Here is a 19,146-nt window from a genome sequence, read left to right on the forward strand (position 1 = left end):
CCAAATATATAAAACAATGAATCACAAACATAAGCAACCTTATTGATAAGAATGTGGTAATTGCAGGGGACTTTAATACTCCACTTACAACAATGGACAGATCATCTAGGCAGAGAATCAGTAAAGAAACAATGGCCCTGAATGATACATTGGACCAGATGGACTTGACAGATACATTTAGAACTCTACATCCCAAAGCAGCAGAATATACTTTCTTCTCGAGTGCACATGGAATACTCTCCAAGACAGATCACATACTGGGTCACAAAACAACCCTCAATAAGTATAAAAGAATTGAGATCAGACCATGTACACTTTCATATCACAATGCTATGAAACTTGAAATAAACCACAATAAAAAGTCTGGAAAGTCTCCAAAAGCATGGAGGTTAAAGAACATCTTACTAAAGAATGAATGGGTCAACCAGGCAATTAGAAAAGAAATTTAAAAATATATGGAAACAAATTAAAATGAAAATACAACAATCCAAAACCTTTGGGATGCAGCAAAGGCAGTCTTAAGAGGAAAATACATTGTAATCCAGGCCTATTTCAAGAAACAAGAAAAATCCCAAGTACGAAATCTAACAGCACACCTAAAGGAACTAGAAGCACAACAGCAAACACACCCCAAACCTAGCCAAAGAAGATAAACAATAAGGATCAGAGCAGAAATAAAAAATATAGAATCCAAAAACAACAGTAGAACAGATCAATGAAATCAAGAGTTGGTTCTTTGACAAAATAAACAAAATTAATAAACCTCTAGCCAAGCCCCTCAAAAAGAAGAGAGAGGATCCAAATAGATAAAATAATGAATGAGAATTGATTGATTATGACAAACCCCTCAGAAATACAAGGGAATTATGTTCCCCAGAATTATCCGGGAATACTATGAAAAATTATATGCCAACAAACTGGACAACCTGGAAGAAATGGACAAATTCCTAAATACCCATACACTACCAAAACTCAAACGAGAAGAAATAGAAAATTTGAACAGACCCATAACTAGTGAAGAAATTCAATCCATTATCAAAAATCTCCCAACAAATAAGAGTCCTGGACCAGATGGCTTCTCTGGGGAATTCTACCAGATATTTAAAGCAGAGATAATACCTATCCTTGCAAGTTGTTCCAAAAAATAGAAATGAAAGGAAAACTTCCAGACTAATTCTATGAAGCCCAAATTACTTTGATTCCCAAACCAGACAGAGACCCAGCAAAAAAAGAGAACTACAGGCCAATATCCCTATGAATATGGATGCAAAAATTCTCAACAAGATACTAGCAAATCGAATTCCAAAGCATATAAAAGGAATTATTCACCATGATCAAGTGGGATTCATTCCTGGGCTACAGGCAGATTCAATATTCGCAAATCAATCAATGTGATACATCACATTAATAAAAGAAAAGATAAGAACCATATGATCCTGTCAATCGATGCAGAAAAAGCATTTGACAAAATTCAGCATCCTTTCTTAATAAAAACCCTCAAGAAAGTCAGGATAGAAGGAACATACTTAAACATCATAAAATTCATTTATGAAAAGCCCACAGCTAATATCATCCTCAATGGGGAAAAAGTGAGAGTTTCCCCCCTGAGATCAGGAACATGTCAGGGATGTCCACTCTCACCGTTGTTGTTTAACATAGTGTTGGAAGTCCTAGCATCAGCAATCAGACAACAAAATGAAATAAAAGGCATCAGAATTATCAAAGATCAAGTCAAACTTTCACTTTTCGCAGATGACATGATACTCTACATGGAAAACCCGACAGACTCCACCAGAAGCCTGCTAGAACTGACACATGAATTCAGCAAAGTCGCAGGGTACAAAATCAATGTACAGAAATAGGTTGGATTTTTATACACCAATAATAAAGCAACAGAAAGAGAAATAAAGAAACTGATGCCATTCACAATGGCACCAAGAATCATAAAATACCTAGGAATAAACCTAACCAAAGATGTAAAAGATCTGTATGCTGAAAACTATAGAAAGCTTATGAAGGAAATTGAAGAAGATACAAAGAAATGGAAAAACATTCCATGCTCATGGATTGGAAGAATAAATACTGTTAAATATCAATACTACCCAAAGCTATCTACACATTCAGTGAAATATCAATCAAAATTGCACCAGCATTCTTCTCAAAAATAAAACAATCCTGAAATTTGTATGGAACCACAAAAGACCCCGAATAGCGAAAGCAATATTGAAGAAAACCAAAGCAGGAGGCATCACTATCCCAGACTTTAGCCTCTACTACAAAGCTGTAATCACCAAGACAGTATGGTATGGGCACAAAAACAGACACAGACCAATGGACTAGAATACAGACCCCAGAATTGGACCCACAAATGTATGGCCAACTAATCTTTGACAAAGCAGGAAAGAATATCAAATGGAATAAAAACAGTCTCTTAAACAAATGGTGCTGGGAGAACTGGACAGCAACATGCAGAAGAATGAAACTAGACCACTTTCTTACACCATACACAAAAATAAACTCAAAATGGATAAAGGACCTGAATGTGAGACAGGATACCATCCAAACCCTAGAGGAGAAAGCAGGAAAAAACCTCTTTGACCTCAGCTGCAACAATTTCTTACTTGACACATCTCCAGAGGCAAGGGAATTAAAAGCAAAAATGAACTATTAGGACCTTATGAAGATAAAAAGCTTCTGCACTGCAAAGGAAACAATCAACAAAACTAAAAGGCAACCGACGGAATGGGAAAAGATATTTGCAAATGACATATCAGATAAAGGGCTTCTATCCAAAATCTATAAAGAACTCACCAAACTCCACACCTGAAAAACAAATAATCCAGTGAAGAAATGGGCAGAAGACATGAATAGACCCTTTTCTAAAGAAGACATCCAGATGACCAACAGGCATATGAAAAGATGCTCAATGTCGCTCCTCATCAGAGAAATACAAATCAAAACCACACTGAGATACTACCTCACGCCAGTCAGAGTGGCTGAAATGAGCAGATCAGGAGACTATAGATGCTGGCGAGGATGTGGAGAAACGGGAACCCTCATACTGTTGGTGGGAATGCAAACTCGTGCAGCCGCTCTGGAAAACAGTGTGGAGGTTCCTCCAAAAATTATAACTAGAATTACCTTATGACCCAGAAATAGCACTGCTAGGAATCTACCCAAGGGATACAGGAGTACTGATGCATAGGGGCACATGTACCCCAATGTTTATAGCAGCACTTTCAACAATAGCCAAATTATGGAAAGAGCCTAAATGTCCATCAACTGATGAATGTATAAAGAGATGTGGTTTATATATACAACGGGAAAACTACCTGGCAATGAGAAAGAATGAAATCTGGCCATTTGCAGCAACGTGGATGGAAGTGGAGAGTGTTATGCTAAGTGAAATAAGTCAGGCAGAGAAAGACAGATACCATATGTTTTCACTCATATGTGGATCTTGAGAAACTTAACAGAAGACCATGGGGGAGGGGAAGGGGGAAAAATTTACAGAGAAGGAAGAAGGCAAACCATAAGAGACTCTTGGATACTGAGAACAAATTGAGGGTTGATGGGGGGTAGGAGAAAGTGGGCGATGGGCATTGAGGAGGGCACTTGTTGGGATGACCACTGAGTGTTGTATGGAAACCAATTTGACAATAAATTATATTTTAAAAGATTCCATGGATATCTGTACATTGATTTTGTTTCCTGCAACTTACTGAATTCATTTATCAGTTCTAGTAGTTTTTTGGTGGTCTTTAGGGTTTTCCATAGAGTGTATCATGCCATCTGCAAATAGTGAATGTTTTACTTCTTCTTTACTGATTTGGATGCCTTTTATTCCTTCCTCTTGTTTGATTGCTGTGGCTAGGACTTCCAGTGTTACATTAAATAATAGTAGTGAGAGTGGACATCCATATCTTGTTCCTGACCCTCAGGAACAAGTAAATGCCCTCAGGTTTCCCCCATTCAGTATGATGTTAGCTGTGGTTTTCCCATATAAGACCTTTATTATGTTGAGGTATGTTCCCTCTAAACCTACTCTTTTGAGGGTTTTCATCATGAATAGATGTTGTACTTTGTCAAATGCTTTGTCTGCATCTATTGAAATGATCATATGGTTTTTATCCCTTCTTTTGTCGATGTGATATATCATATTAATTGACTTGCAAATATGGAACGACCCTTGCATCCCAGGGATAAATCCCAGTTGACTATGGTGAATGATTTTTTTCTAATGTATCATTGGATTTGCTTTGCTAATATTTTGTTGAGGATTTTTGCATATGTTCATCAGAGATATTGACCTGTAGTTCTCCTTTTTTGTAGTTCTTTTACCTGGTTTTAGTGTTGGAAGAATGCTAGCTTCACAGAATGAATTAGGAAGTTTTCCTTCCTTTTCTACTTTGTGGAACAGTTTGAGAAGAATAGGTATTAACTCTTCTTTAAATGTTTGGTAGAATTCACTTGTGAAGCCATCCGGTCCTGGACTTTTATTTGCTTGGAGTTTTTTTGACTACTGATTCAATTTCACTGCTGAAAATTGGTCTGTTCAAAATTTCTATTTCTTCCTGATTCAGTTTTGAGAGGTTATATGTTTCTAGGACTTTATCTTTTCTTCTAGGTTGTCCAATTTGTTGGCATATCATTTTTCATAATATTCTCTTATAATGTTTTATGTTTCTGTGGTGTTGGTTGTTATTTCTCCTCCTTTCTTTTTTTTAAAAAAAGTTTTATTTATTTATTTTTTTTGAAAGAGAGATAGAGAGAGAAACAGAGTGTGAATAGGGGAGGGATAGAGAGAGAAGGAGTTACAGAATCCCAACCAGGCTCCAGGATCTGAGCTGTCAGCACAGAGCCCGACGCAAGGCTCAACTCAGGAACTGGGAGATCATCACCAGAGCCACATCAGATGCTTAACCGACCGAGCCACAGGGTGCCCCTATTTCTCCTCTTTCATTTCTGATTTTATTATTTGTGTCCTCTCTCTCTCTCTCTCTCTCTCCCTGTCTCCTTTTTTTTTTTGTTTTTAGAAGTCTGACTAAAGGTTTAATTATTTGGTTGATTGTTTCAAAGGACCAGATCTTGGTTTCATTGATGTGGTTTTTTTTTTGTTGTTTTAGTTTCTATTGTGTTTATTTCCAATCACTGTTACTTTTGTAACATGCTGTACAGTCCAGCAGGACAATAGGAAACTTATTATCAATCTAAAATGGTTTTGCCCTCATTTCTTCCTTCGGGAGTGGAGAAGTAAGAACAATGAGAGCTAGGATGGTCAGGGAACCTTAACTTTCTTTCCTATCTGCAGACTTTGGATGGCCGTAATGGTAGAGAACAGACCTCAGAAACCAGCTACCCCACCTGACCTACAGTTTTACTTTGAATGGAGGACAAGGGTAATGCATTTCAGGGTGTTACAGTTTCCGTTTGGGATGATGAAAAGGTTCTGGAAATGGACAGTGGTGATGTTTGTACAACAACATGGGTACACCTAATGCTACTTAATTGTACACTTAAAAATGTTAAAATGGAAAGTTTTATTTATGTATATTTTATCACAACAAAAAGAATTATTTAAGGAATTACAAACATAAGGAGTAAGGAATGACATAAAAAATATTTCTGATAGAAAAAGCATAATGCAAAATTATATCTATACTATAGTTAAAAGAATCTAAAATCTACACAAATGAAAAAGGATTAGAAAGGATCATGGAAAATTAAAAGTATATTTTAGGACCATGGGATTATGTATGAATATCTTCTTTCTTTTATTTATAATTTTAATAATGTTGCCACAATGTTTTTGATGTCAATTAACATAATTAGGTAATAATTGCCTACCCTCTTCCTCCCCTCCCCTAAATGCTGAATTTGAATAAAGGAATGTATATAGATAAGATCAAGAGTACCCAGAAACACCTCTTTCTGCCTTGAGGGCTCAAGGAACAAATCAGCCTGGAAATGCTTGAAGAGGAACAGAAAAAAATTCTCCCTTGGATGTAGTCCCTGGTCTATTCTCACCATTGAGCTCTGCCTAATAGAATGGCTTTCTAGAACTCTTCTGGTTTGTTACTTGCCAGAATGGACTAAAAATACATCTTTTCAAAATACTTCCTTTATCAGCAGCAGAATCAATATAAATCCTCCAGAGGTCTTGGTATTTAGGACACTAGATCTTTCCTTGGGTTACTTGTGCAGAGTAGTCATAGTGTGTTAGGGTTCAAGGATGCAAAGGAAACTTATTTGACCATTTTGTACTTCTCACATGCCAGAATCTAGATGAGGCATTCAGGTGTTTTAGCTCCCTCTCAGAGCAAGGTATCTTGCTGAGATAGGTATCTTTATCTCCATTTCAAAGGCAAGAGACTTGAGGTTCAAAGGATTAAGGAGCTTGCTGGTGGCTTACAAGTCTGGCAATATGAAGAAAGAGGTAAGCTACCTGAAAACCCTCCACTCTTCTATCCTGGAAACTGTGAATGTATTTATGACCAAAAATATAACATTTTAATTTTTTTTTCAACGTTTATTTATTTTTGGGACAGAGAGAGACAGAGCATGAACGGGGGAGGGGCAGAGAGAGAGGGAGACACAGAATCGGAAACAGGCTCCAGGCTCTGAGCCATCAGCCCAGAGCCCGACGTGGGGCTCGAACTCACGGACCGCGAGATCGTGACCTGGCTGAAGTCGGACGCTTAACCGACTGCGCTACCCAGGCGCCCCAAAAATATAACATTTTAAATGCATAGATGAATTCACAAGAAAAAGGAAGAAATATATAGATGTCAGTAACAAGAGAAAGGTATAAAGGAGAGTGGTGAGAATAGTAAGTAGTGAGAACAAAGCCTGTGGCTTCCTGAGGAAGATGCTAGAACTCAGTAACTTGGGCACCTAGATTTTACCACCTGGTGAGCCCTGAAAATGAGCTATTGGTCCTGCAAAGAATAGAAGTTAGCACTGAGGTCTATACACATAGCCAGAATCGTCTACAAGTAAAAGGCTCAGTAAAAAGGTGAACTAGAAAAACAAAATCCATCCACCAGCACTGAATGATAGCAAAGAATATCTCTGTTTTCACCTAGAATCTAAGTGAGAAAAAAAAAAATAAAATAGTTTCAGTCAAGAATATGCAAACCTGGAGCTTTATTTCATGAGGATTTGTATTTGATTTTCTCTTGGGTATTTCTTTTTGGTTATTCTCACAGTCCCAGAAACTGCAGGCCAAGGAATTCTAATAATTGATCCCAAGCCAGTGATAGCTCACTTAATTCTGAGAAAATTAAGTGGAAAATTCTGGAGGGAGGCCAAGCCAGGCCACAAGAATTTCTCTTAGGAAAAACAAGCAAGGCTCATCAGTGATGAGCTCAGAATCAACATTTTCAAAACACATGAGGAGAACATCACCACGTGCACAAGTCAGCAGACAGTAAATAGCAGGATTTGAGCCCTAAAAACGTGAGATAACGGGATTGAAATCTAAGAGATAGGACATAAGTATATTTAAATTAATTAATGAAGAAATAAACCCTAATAAAAAGGTGTCACTGTGAAAACCAATGGGTATATTTTTTTTTAAATAGAATTTCTAAAAATTAAAAAAAAAAAGTCATTGAAGCTGTAAACAGTGGATGAGGCAGACACCTGACACCTGGTGTTAGACACCCGAAGAGAAAACAAGTCAACTAGATGAGAGATATTAATCCCCTGGGAGGGGCCTTTGCTTGGGCACAAGAAAGGTGGTCCTCATAACTGCCACTGAGGCTCCAGGCAGACGATGGGGCCTGGCAAGCACCACCAAGCCTGTAAGGAAACCCACGGACGATTCCATGTATGTTGTCAATGACGAGAATCAACTTGGCCCCGGTTTGGGGCTCTTGGATTACTGGAGAAGATTTTGGTGTTGCCCGAGGAGTTTTTGCGTTAGTTGGGTTCACTGATCTGTTGGGTGGATTTATTGCTTGAAATTGGGACAATTGTGAGTCAATTTGGGAAACGTTCTTGGTCCACTTGCTGGTAAAATCCCAATGGCACCCTATATATTAGCTTGATCTATGCAAGTCTTACTCCAGTTTCACTTGCTTATATGATAACGTCACAGATATAATATTGGTGCCTACCAATATTTTTATGTCCGCTATTGAATTCTTCCAATGCTGAGAACAGTTGCTAAGTTTTTCAATCCTTGCTGTGTCACTGCTAAATTAAAGCCAACGTTCGTCAGCAAAGTAAACATCGCAGCCCGGTTGATTTTGGCAGTTTCTTTGGCACCGCTGCTGTTCAGTTATGCTGACAGGATTCATCTTCAGACGTGGTGTTTGATATTTTGCAGCACAGCTGCCTAGCTTAGTTACTAGCATTATGCTCCGAATGCTGATCAGGTGAAAAAATGTCAATGAAAGTTATCCATCAACATTAGGAGGTAAGCAATATGCATCACTGGCACCAAGGCCACTTGGAAATCTACAGGAATTTCCCATTTGAGTGCTCAGCCTGAAAAAAGACGTGTCATAAAAAACCATGTCATCAAAATTGAAGTACTGTGCATTGAAAATAAGCTTTATCATGAGGATATGCAGAATTTCCAGTGTATTTTTAAATACAAGTAGAACTGAGCATAGCATTTTTTTATTTTGGGGTTCTTGTTTAATTTACAAAACAACAAGTATTCCAATTATTATCAATCATTTCAAAATACATTAAAAAGAACACAGAAACTGAAATCATCACTTGTTTTAAGATAGAATTTAGAGGGGCGCCTAGGTGGTTCAGGCGGTTGAGCATACAACTCAAGATTTTGGCTTAGGTCATGATCCCAGGATCGTGGGATTGAGCCCCGTGTCAGGTTCCACGCTGAGCGTGTCAGGCTCTGTGCTGACAGTGTGGAGTCTGGGATTCTCTCTCTCTCCCTTTCCCCATTGACACAGGGCTCAGTCCCACGATCCTGGGATCATGACTTAAGCCAAAATCAAGAGTTGTATGCTCAACCGACTGAACCACCCAGGCGCCCCTCTAAATTCTGTCTTAAAACAGGTGATGATTTCAGTTTCTGTGTTCTTTTTAATGTATTTAAAAATGATTGATAGGGGCGCCTGGGTGGCGCAGTCGGTTAAGCATCCGACTTCAGCCAGGTCACGATCTCGCGGTCCGTGAGTTTGAGCCCCGTGTCAGGCTCTGGGCTGATGGCTCGGAGCCTGGAGCCTGTTTCCGATGCTGTGTCTCCCTCTCTCTCTGCCCCTCCCCCGTTCATGCTCTGTTTCTCTCTGTCCCCCCGAAAAAAAAAAGTTGAAAAAAAAATGATTGATAATAATTGGAATACTTGTTGTTTTGTAAATTAAACAAGAACCCCAAAATAAAAAAAATGCTATGCTAAGTTCTACTTGTATTTAAAAATACATTGGAAGTTCTGCGTATCCTCATGATAAAGCTTATTTTCCCCCTCACTTGCACTCTCCCTCTTTCTAAAATAAAAATTAAATTAAATTAAATTAGTCGCAAAGCACTAGGGAATTTTATGTGTTTAAATATATATCTCATGCAACCTGGCTGAAGAGTTCTGTGTTTGATTTTTCGATTGGTGGACATCGATAGTCCAATTATCTAATTGCTTAGGATAAGGAGAGAAAAAAGGAAGTTTAGCTATGGATAAGGAAAAGTTGTAAAGAGATTTAAAATGCAGGAAGTTTTGAAAACAATAAATAAGATGAAACATAAAATAGAAGCTGTTGAAGTTTACACTCAGAAAAGTCCTCCAACTCTAGGGTGCCTATCATTGTATGTACTGGGATAACGATTAGCACAGGTATTGGAATTTGAGAGCATGTCCATTACCCTTTGCTGTTTGGGAGACAATGATGTACACCACACCTTTATACTGTGTCTCTTGCAGAGTCAGTTGACATTACACTGGAGCTTCTACTCAAGTGATATAAAAACAATATGAAGTTATATGTTTTTAAAAGGTTTTAAACTTCGGAGAGTCTTTTTGTCAATATTTTACAGGAATAAGAGTTGGAAGTAAAAATTATTTACAAGATTCAGCACAAAATGATAACGAAATGAACAATACGAAAGAGTGGTTGGGATAGAAAGATAGGGTCTAATATATATCTAGTAGATGTTCTAGAAGGAAAGAAATAAAAACGTTTGATTTATAATAGCTGAAGTTTTCCTCAATTAATGAAAGACATAAATCCAGAAAAAGAGCATTACATTTCCAAACAGAATTTTAGAAGTCCATATCCTGGCCAATTGTATTGAAACTAATAGAGTAGGCAGGCAGACTAGAGCTGGAGACAAGGGTGGGGAAAAATGGGTTATACATTAGAACCCCCAGGGCACATCCTGATTTTGTGGCTCTCATCATCCTGGCCTTGTGGCTTCCAGTATCCCGGGGCTGACAGATCAAGAACCACAGGTGCAGAACAAGCACCCTCCTCTTATACCTCTGCCCCAGGGTAACCCCTAGACTCATTAGAATGCTTTTGAATTATAGTTCCCTCTCTGCACGGGGGAAAAGCTGCCATAATGTTCTGGTACAAACCTTGTAGGGTCAAAAACTCCTCCCCAGTCAGTGGGAGGAGCACCCCCCCTCCAAATGATTGGAGGCAGCCTCCACTAGCCTCTACCACCCTGTCCACGACCCCTGTAGCCTCAGGGAAGTTGCCACCTCTTTTCCTGCCCACTCTCCCATCTTGAGAGTATACTGTCCCAAAGAAACTGCTTCGGGCTTGCTGCTTTCCTTCTGGATGCCTTTATTCTAGCATAGGGCATCCAAGAACCAAGACCTCTATTCACACAACACAGAATCTCCCATTGGTAACAAAATCATAAAACATCAAAGACATAAAGGAGATTCTAAAAGTAGCCTGGGAGAACAGACAGGTCACCACAAATGGTAATTAGACTAACAACATACTTCCTAATAACATCAACAGAGGCTAGAAAAATGTCTCCAAAATACTGAGACAAAAATACCTGTTAACCTAGACTACTAGCCCCAGCTAAACTATCACATAAGGATAAAGACATTTTCAAACAAGGGGCACCTACCTGGGTGACTCAGTTGGTTAAGTATCCAACTCTTGATTTCTGCTCAGGTAATGATGTGAGCAGGTCGTGAGATCAAGCCCTGCATCAGGCTCTGTGCTGACAGTGTGGAGTCTGTTTGGGATTCTCCCTCTCTCTCTCTCCCTTTCCCCATGCTCTCTCTTTCTCTTTCTCAAATAAATAAAAAAACATTAAAAAAAGACATTTCAGGCAAATAAGAACTACTAACATATGCACTTCAGCAATAAAAAAACTGAATCCAGGTAGAAAGAATGAGATGTAAGAAGCAAAATTAAGAGGAAAAAGGATCAATTTGAACATGCATTGTTTGAATGAAATAATAATAAAACAACAATAATACTAATTAAAGTAATTTGGAGGTATTTTTTTAATATAGCACTAAAATACTAGCAAACAATAAAACAAAATGGGAGGGAGGAATCAGTTAAAGCCACTTACTGTCCTTGTGTTATTCGAGACAAAAGAAGAGATACTGAACAATTGGAGAATTTATGTTTAGCATTCATATTAAAAATTTAAGGGTAATTGATAAAATAAAAGAAATAGAAGGAGCAATAGAGGAGGGAGCGGAAATAAAGAAAATTTTATCTAATAGGAGACAAGAAAGGGGCAGAAAAGAAACTCAAAATAAACAGAAATTAGAAAGAACAAAACAGGATAGTAGAAATCTACATACATCAATAATAAAAATAAACACACGAGAAGGTTAAACTTAGCAGTTACAAGGAAATCCCAGAATATTTTAAAATTTAATTAAATATTGTTTAACATCATACAGCAGTTAAAATTAATGCACCAAATGTGTCAACAAGGATAAAGCCCCAAACACAATGTTGAGTGGGGGGAAAAAGACGTAAAACAATATTGCAACATTATAACATTTATGCATATTTTTAAATACCTCAAATTATAACATATATTGTTTTCTATATTTATATACCTACACACAAAAATTTATATAGTTAAATTGTTTCAAAAGTTCATGGGAAGAATACACAGAAACTTTGAGATAGTGGTTAGAGAAGTGGTAATGCTAGGGAAAAGGAATGAATGAGGGGGTAGGGCTTTTGCTATTTCTATAACGTTTTGATTCTTTTAAAAAATATTTAAACCAAACATGATAGACTATTAATATCTATTTTATCTTCATAGGGTGTTGGTAATCCCTATCATTTCTCTACTTTTCTCAATGTTCACAATGTTTCCCAATTTAAAATAAAAGTGTTTCACTAAAATCTTGTTTTAGTCTCCATTCCTGGGTTTGTATCCAAAGGAATTGAAAGCAGACTCAAACAGATACTTGTACACCAATGTTCATTGCAGCTTTACTCACAATAGCCAAGAGGTATAAACAACCCAAGTGTCCACCAACAAATAAATGAATAAACAAAAGGTAGTGCGGACAACGAAATATTCAAAAGAAATGAAGTCTTGATACATACGCTAACAGGGATAAACCTTGAAACTATTACGCGAAGTGAAATAAGCCAGTTACAAAAGGACAAATACTGTATGATCCATTTATATGAAATATCTAGAATAGGAAAACTCATAGAAACAAAAATTAGACTAAAGGTTATCAAAGCTTGAGGGAGGGGGAATGGGAAGTTATCGTTTAATGGTTACAAGTTTCTGTTTGGGGTAACGCAAACGCTTTGGAAAGAGTGGTTATGGTTGCATACGTTGTAAATATAATTAATGCCACTGAACTCTACACTTTAAAATGGTTAAAATACGGGTATCTGCCTGGCTTGGTCAGTTAAGCGTGGGACTCTTGATTTCAGCTCAGGTCATGATCAGCTGGTGAGATCAAGCGCTGGGGGTCAAGCTCCCGGCTCCACACAGGGATGGAGGCTGCTTGGGATTCTCTCTCTCCCTCTTCCTCTGCCCCTCCACCACTCACACTCTCACTCTTTCTCAAAAAAATGTTTTTTGAATGGTTAAAATAGCAAATTTTGTTACGTCTATTTACTACCACTTTTTAAAAAATAATAAAGTAATATGTCAAAAACCATTGAATAGTTTTGGGCTTTTTGTTTATTAGTTAAGGCCTGTATTAACAGGTGCTTGCTGTTTGCTGACTTTTTTGAAAAAAAAAATCAAGTTGTAAGCTTTTATTACAAAATTTAAAAATGAGGGTTCTTAAAATCTCAACTCGACCAGACATGAAACAATACTAAAACCTTTAAAGGTGTGTTGAGAAAAACCAGACTTTAAACTAGTTTAAAGTCCAAAACTGGGGCGCCTGGGTGGCTCCCACTTCGGCTCAGGCTCAGGTCATGACCTTAAGGTTTGTGGCTCAGGTCATGATCTGACAGTTTGTGAGTTCCAGCCCCGCTTCGGGCTCTGTGCTAACAGCTCAGAGCCTGGAGCCTGCTTCGGATTCTGTCTCCCTCTCTCTCTGCCCCTCCCCCATTCACACTCTGTCTCTCTCTGTCTCTCAAATATAAACATTACAAAAAATAAAATTAAGGGGCACCTGGGTGGCTCAGTCGGTTGAGCATCCGACTTCAGCTCAGGTCATGATCTCACAGCTGGTGAGTTCGAGCCCCGCGTCAGGCTCTGTGCTGACAGCTCGGAGCCTGGAGCCTGCTTCAGATTCTGTGTCTCCCTCTCTCTCTCCCCCAACCTACTCGCATTCTGTCTCTGTCTCTCTCAAAAATAAATAAACATTAAAAAAAATTTTTTAAATAAATTAAATTAAATTAAATTAAAATTAAAACAAAATGAAACAAATACAAAAAAACCCCACACATTTATCATTAGCAAAAAGATACATCTTGAGGTAAAAAAAAAAAAAAAAAAACCCATGTTGCATAAATAATGCAGACTGTTCTCGCTACCTGGTCAACAGGTAAAAAGCAAGCATTTAAGGTCTTCCACTCCAATCTTACGTTCATTTCTTTCTTTTTCTTTTTCTTTTAATTTTTAAATGTTTATTTATTCTTGAGAGAGAGAGAGAGGCAGAGCATGAGCAGGGGAGGGGCAGAGGGAGAGGGAGACAGAACCCAAGCAGGCTCCAGGCTCTGAGCTGGTCAGCACAGAGCCCAACTTGGGGCTGAACCCACGAGTAGCCAGATCACGACCCCAGCCGAAGTCAGACACTCAACCGACTGAGCCACCCAGGCACCCCTCCTTCATTTATTATTGCTGGGATTTCATATTCATTTCTTCTTGCTGGGTGGTTAAGACAGTAGAAAGGGTAAGCTGGCATTTATTCAGTCTCGCCCTCTGGAGAGGCCGCATTCTCAGCTGGTGGATGGACGGACGGCTTTGGTCTCTTTGCCATCTTGTGGTTTCGGGTGTCCTGGGTGTCTGTGTTGGCATTCGAAGGCGCAGTACTATCAGCGTTAGGTGTCTGTTGACCTTGGGTCTCACGTCCTTGATTTTCCATAACCTTCTTCATTGCCCTCCTCTCTAGGCCGTCCTTGCCGCGGGGGACTCCTACGGAATCACGATCTCTACCCCCGTCCACACTCTGTCTTACCCTCTACCTTGTTCTCCTGCACCCCCCAGGTCAGCATCCCCCATCCCTTCTCCCTGCACGGGAGGAGTGAGGACAGCGGTTGACGCCCGCCCATAGGGTCTCCTTGAGGTCAGGCGGGCACCGTGGCCCAGGTAAGGGCGGGTGCTGAGGGATCTGGCCTTCGGGAGCACTCTCCCATCTCGCCTTCTTTCCCTCTCTCTCTGTTCTGGCACTTACGCAGGCAATTGTAGGGAGGACCCCGCGCGGTGGCGAGCGGCCCGCCCCTGGCATATTTCCTCCCTGGCCCTGGGGCTCCGCCAGGACCTGGAGCGTTTACTCCCTCTGCACCCTTCTTCAACAACATCGAACTCCACAGTCCGTGCAATTGCTGCACTGCGAAGGTCCTTCCTGGAGTCATTCTTCTTTGTGGCCGTCTGGGGTACAAACCCATCTTCCTTGGTGTCGTTCCTGTCGATGAAACCTTGTCTGTTTCTTACATCGAACCATTTCACTGTTTCCAAAACCTTCCTTGCAATGACCTTCCTGTCCCGGTAGGTGCCTCGGGGTGAGCCCTTCTGGGCCGCTGCTCCCTGGGCCGCGACAGGCGGTTGGGGCGGGGCCCGCAGGCAGGTGGCTGTGAGCTGACTGGCTGCCTTTGGCCCCTGTGGCTCACCCCGGGCGGGGGCGTTGAGTGTAACTAGGCCGGCATTGGTTGTGTGTCTGCCCAGGACTCTCCAGGGTCCGCTCTCTGCTCGCGCTGTGGATCCAACCCCAGCAGTACACTTTGAGTGAATTATTTTCTGCGTAAGGCTGTTTTGGGAAATCATGATCATAAGTGGTAGCCTGAAAATAAAACTGATTCGAGCCGGATATCCCAGGACCAAGTGCCAGTTTGGTCATCTGAGCCTCTGTTTTTATGTTTATAAGATGTACTAGATGACCCGTAGGATTCTTTCCATCAGCAAGAATACAAGATTCCACACAAGACAGAGTTGAAGCGCATCGACACAGGTTTCTCTGGGCTGCTTGAAGGTGAAGCTCAGGTTTATGAAAAGTCGAGGGTTGGTTGCTTCATGTTTGTGGCAGGTGGTGGGGAAATCCCCTTGAGAGATCCCCGTGAACTGCTTTGTTAGAGACACCTGAATCAAATGGAAGAGAAGACAGAAAAGGCTTTGAAGCCAGTAATTTTATCCTGGCGGAGCTGTTGGAGCCTTGATCTGAGCCTAGGCAGTCCTTAGGGGATTGGGCCATTTTCCAAATCGCTCATGATGAGTTGCAACTGAGGCTGTCACTGTCCACCCTACCCCCATTGTTCTAATGCCAGATTTGTATTTCATAAATGATACCTATCTTCATCTGGATAGAGAAAATTTTAGTGTATTAATCCTCATTCTGTTTAGCTCCAGGATACAGAAGCAGGCAATGTGTAGGAACCGCTGTAGACTTGGGCTCAAAATAAAAAGAAATTTTCTAGCAATTAAAATGACATGAGGGGCGCCTGGGTGGCGCAGTCGGTTAAGCGTCCGACTTCAGCCAGGTCACGATCTCGCAGTCCATGAGTTCGAGCCCCGCGTCAGGCTCTGGGCTGATGGCTCAGAGCCTGGAGCCTGTTTCCGATTCTGTGTCTCCCTCTCTCTCTGCCCCTCCCCTGTTATGCTCTGTCTCTCTCTGTCCCAAAAATAAATAAACGTTGAAAAAAAAATTTAAAAAATAAATAAATAAATAAAATGACATGAAAATGGAATGACAATCTGATAATACGGTGAAACTCATTAGTGGGCATGTCCAAGAAAGAGACCACACCACCAAGATTGCAATGGAGCAGTTCTCAAACCTCCTCTGCCTCAGAAACACCTGGAAAGCTTCTTAAGCCACAAGATTGCTCAGCTCCAACCCAGAGCTTCTGATTCAGCAGGCTTAGAGGCAGAGCCAGATAATTTGCTTTTCTAACAAATTCCCAGGTGCTGCTGGTGTTGCTAATCCAGGGGCCACACTTTGAGAACCACTGCTAAAGAGGATCTCCTACCATCGGGCTGGCTACTGTAATGACTTCCAAGGTATCCTCCAGCTCTGGGATTCTATGATTCCATGGAAAGCCCATAGAACAAGACAAACATTCAGGTTCCAAAGAGATGAATTTGCACCCCAAATGAACTCAGTTCATTTTAGTTCAAAGAACCAAGTATTTATACACCCATGATATTCTTACTAGCACACGAAACAGTCAAGGAACTAGTTTTAAAATAATAGCAAATGATCCCAGCTCGCGAAGAGCCTACACTTGAACTGGGAAGGCAAAGTCTTGTTCCTCCATGTAACTTTCACCTATTCCACAAATGTTCATTATGTTTCTACTATTCTCCAATCTAGAAGCTATGCACGGGGGTACAAAGGTGGGAAAAAATGCACTCCAATCTAAGTACATAAAGTTATAACCTTCCTAAAAATTTATTCACATGTAAAAGGGAAGAGATATCTACTTCCCAAGATCATTGTGAGAATTAAATTAGATAATTGTTTATGAAAGTGACCAGGACAGTACCTGGTGCAGAGAACAGGTGCTCAATAAATACAGTAGTAGTAATCCACGGTTTTACTTACCCGCAGTCATTCGTGGTCTGGAAGGAGATGATCCATCCGTCTTCTGACTATTGTCTGAAGGCCCATAGTAGCCTAACGCTAGGTCACCATGTGTTAGGTCACCTAACACTACATTCACCTTGCTCTGTCTCATCACATAGGCATGTGATCACCTCACATCATCACAAGAAGGGTGAATATGGGACAATAAGATATTTCGAGAGAGAGGGAGAGACCACATTCACATAACTTTTATTCCAGCGTATTGTTATTATAATTGTTCTATTTTATTATTAGCTATTGTTAACCTCTTACTGTGCCTAATTTATAAATTAAACTTTATCATATCTATATCTATCTATATAAAAACAGAATAGGTAGCGTTCAGTACTATTTGTGATTTCAGGCATTCACTGGGGGTCTTGGAACATATTCCCCATGTGTTAGGGGAAAGCACTGTACTTCTTTTGTCTGGGATGCTTCCTATCAGAAATAAAACTTGATCTGGTCCTTGAGAGTCAAGGAAGTAAGTTTCACAGCCATCATATCTCCATGGAACAAGTGAGCAGGGTATTTTTCTAAACACTCCTCGTGGTGATCTGGTTCCTTCTGCTGTCCCAATTTCTCCTTCCCTACCCACAGCAGCAGAACTAAGTCTCAAAGGACCCTGAGAAAAGCAGCGAGAGCAGTATCATCACTGACGCTGCCACTCCAAGTATCCCGGATGGTGATGAGCTGATAAGCAGAAGCGTACAGAGTTTCTCAGCTTCGGCACCATGACATTGTGGATTGGATAGTTTTTTTGTTACTGGGGACTGTCTGCGCATGGTGAGATGTTTAGCAGCGTCCCTGGCCCCTATCCACTAGCAGCCAGAGGCACTTCTTCCCCCACTGCAACACCCAAAAATATCTCCAGACACTTCCAATTGTCCCTGAGGCTAAAATCACCCCCAGGAGAGAAACGCTGGGGTAGATGGACTCAGACACACAGAGTTGCCAGATTTAGCAAATAAAAATACAGAAGCCCTGAAAAGGCAACCCATAAAGTGGGAGAAAGTATTTGTAGATCACATATCTGATACACAGTACCAAGGATTAATTTCCAAAGTATACAGAGAATTCCTACAACTCAACAACAACAACAACAACAAATTCAAAAATGGGCAAAGGACTTAAAGTTCCCCACAAAAGGCATATAGATGGCCATAAATTTATTTATTGTTTTTCTAACATTCAAAGCACATGAAAAGCTGCTCAACATCACTAGCTATTTGGAAAATGCAAATCAAAATGACAATGAAGCATGGGGGGAAATGATGGAAGAAAATATTTACAAGCCACATATCTGATAAGGGATTAATATCCAAAGTACATAAGGCAACCCTAAAATTCAAGAGCAAAGAAATAACACAATAGAAAAAATGGACAAAGAGGGGAGCCTGGGTGGCTCAGTCAGTTAAGTGTCTGACTTCAGCTCAGGTCATGATCTCGCGGTCTGTGAGTTCAAGCCCCGCATCGGGCTCTGTGCTGACAGCTCAGAGCCTGGAGCCTGCTTCAGATTCTGTGTCTCCCTCTCTCTCTGCCCCTCCCCTGCTCATGCTCTATCTCTCTCTGTCTCAAAAATAAATAAAAAACATTAAAAAAAATTTTTTTTAATGGACGAAGAACTTGAACAGACATTTCTCCAAGGAAGACACACAAAGAGCCAACAGACACAGGAAAAGATACTCAAACCCATTCATCATCAGGGAAATACAAATAAGAACTACAATGAGATATCACCCCACACCTGTTAGGATGGCCATTATTGAAAAGAAAAGAAAAGAAAAGAAAAGAAAAGAAAAGAAAAAGATGCATATTGGCAAAGATATAAGAATGGAACCCTTGCACACTGTTAGTGGGAAAATAAAATGGTGCCACTGCTATGAAAAACAGCATGGGGATTCCGAAAGAAAGAAAGAAAGAAAGAAAGAAAGAAAGAAGAAAGGAAGGAGGAAAGGAGGGAGGGAGTGAAGGAAGAAAGGAAGGAG

At 40.1% G+C, this 19,146-nt stretch overlaps 1 pseudogene; it reads left to right on the plus strand.

Moving 5' to 3' along the window:
* Positions 1-7,766: 7,766 nt before the first annotated feature.
* LOC125146447 (cardiolipin synthase (CMP-forming)-like) lies at positions 7,767-8,345 on the plus strand (annotated as a pseudogene).
* The last annotated feature ends 10,801 nt before the right edge of the window (positions 8,346-19,146 follow it).

Source organism: Prionailurus viverrinus, chromosome D1 (assembly GCF_022837055.1).
Source record: "Prionailurus viverrinus isolate Anna chromosome D1, UM_Priviv_1.0, whole genome shotgun sequence".
NCBI lineage: Eukaryota > Metazoa > Chordata > Mammalia > Carnivora > Felidae > Prionailurus > Prionailurus viverrinus.